Source organism: Octopus bimaculoides, chromosome 25 (genome assembly GCF_001194135.2).
Source record: "Octopus bimaculoides isolate UCB-OBI-ISO-001 chromosome 25, ASM119413v2, whole genome shotgun sequence".
Lineage (NCBI taxonomy): Eukaryota > Metazoa > Mollusca > Cephalopoda > Octopoda > Octopodidae > Octopus > Octopus bimaculoides.
In genome coordinates, this window is record NC_069005.1 from 32,364,949 (window position 1) to 32,366,917 (window position 1,969).

The 1,969-nt window shown below is 36.8% G+C and overlaps 1 long non-coding RNA gene across 2 annotated transcripts in view; it reads left to right on the forward strand.

The window, feature by feature from the left end:
• Nucleotides 1-1,969, forward strand: part of LOC106870279 (uncharacterized) — a 5,598-nt gene that overhangs the window by 795 nt on the left and 2,834 nt on the right. The window contains exon 2 of one of the 2 annotated variants that reach the window (XR_008266772.1): nt 1,516-1,554. This is a non-coding gene — a long non-coding RNA (uncharacterized LOC106870279). Of the gene's footprint in view, nt 1-8; nt 1,555-1,969 lie in introns of those variants that run through there. The other variant, XR_001409509.2, reaches the window with a different exon arrangement.

Consider the following 1,969-nt stretch of genomic DNA (forward strand, 5'->3'; position numbering starts at 1 on the left):
AAAAAAAAAAAAAAAAAAAAAAAATAATAACAGTAGTAGTAGTAGTAGTAAATGTAATAAATATCAGAAAAATGTAGGCAGTATTATGGTACGATATCTTATACTATTTTCCATCCTTTCTTTCTTTTCCCTCCTTTCTTTTTCCTCCCTTTGTTCTTTCTTTCATTATTTTTGCACTTTTTTCCTTCTTTTTCTTTTATTCCTTCCGTTTTTCTTTCTTTCTTTCTTTCTTTCTTTCTTTCCTTTTCCTTTTTCCTTCCTTTCTTTTTTCTTTCATCATCTTTCTTTCATCATTTTTCTTTCTTTCTTTCTTTCTTTCTTTTGCTGTGTGTGTGTGTGTGTCTCTCTCTCTCTCTCTCTCTCTCTCTCTCTCTCTCTCTCTCTTCCTTCCTTTCCCTTCCTTCCGTATCTCATTTCATTGTTTTGCTTTATGCCAATATTTGTTCCGTACATTTCTGTTCAGGTCCATTACTTGAACACAGCGATAGACACACACGCACACACACACACACACACACACACACACACACACACACACACACACACACACACACACACACACACACACACACACACACACTTACAAGCACGTCCTATCCGACGAACGTTATCACGGGTCTCTCATCTCTCCTTATTCGGTCAGAAGGCTTGAGTCGATCCGAAGCTATGAGGCTATGGGTGTAGAAAGACATTTGATTCGCTCAAGATGAACGCAGTGGGATCGAAACCAGCTTCACGGCATATATATTTTATCGCTTAATTAGAGAACAACAAGTAATTAGTGTAGTCGTTCTTTGTGGAGCTTCGGAGAATGGGTGGAGAAGAGGAGGACGATGAGTCAGAAACTGCGTTTGAAAGGTTTTAGACAAATGGAGAAGGAAACTACAAAAATGAAAGCAGGAATTACGTAAGTTTAAGGTTTGAAACCATGAGCCCCTTTTTACAAGACCTTGTACTTAAAATGATAAATATTTTGAGAGGTTTTCAGAAGGTATAAAATCGATTAACGGAAACCAAAGAAAAAGCAATTAAAATCGAGCTTGGAATTAAAACTATTGCCCAAGAATAAATATAAGTACGGATTCAGTTTCAATCAATCCAACGGGCTTCAGTACAGTCGCCTATCACTTACTCTATCAACCACGGGGCTTGGATCGACTCGAGTTAATGGTAGTAGAAGATACTTACTCAAGATGCCGGGTGGTACACGCACACACACATACACTCACGCACTTACACATGGATACACGCACTCACGCACATACAAACGCATACTCACAAATGCACGTATATATATACACACACACATGTATATATATTAGTATACCCGTACCATAAAAAATCATGGGATTTTAAAAGAATATAAAAATGGTACCATCGAAATTTAAGTCTCCATCCAAATTTGGTCCACCACCGAAATTGTTTAGCGAAACTTTGCAGCGGACGGCTATATGCTCCAGCTTGGCCTTACCCTATCCAGCTTTATTTCCTGTTCTTGCTTTACTTGATTCATAGGCGTGATTCCAACAATACTACCGACCGTGCCGAACGAGAGTAAGATTTAAGGTTTTGTTTCTTAAATGCATGTTAATTTAGTTGCTGTTTTGGTTTTTGCTGCTGTTGGCATTGATCGATGCTGCTACTGCTGCTGCTGCTGTTATTATTATTATTATTATTATTATTATTATTATTATTATTATTATTATTATTATTATTATTATTATTATGTTTGACTTTTGCTTTGCATTTGTACAAGTTGGATCCAAGTCTCACCCAGAGACCTCAAGAGACAACAAGTTAGAAGTTCATGTAGGTGTTATGCCTAGGGTACCATATATTTGGGTTTGTACAGTTTTGTTCTAGTGAATGTTTAAGAAACCATAAGAAAATTATGTGTTTGCTTTAAAATTTGAGATCACATAGACAGTATTTTACGTAGGATATGGGCAGTTCCCATGAGCACTATCTT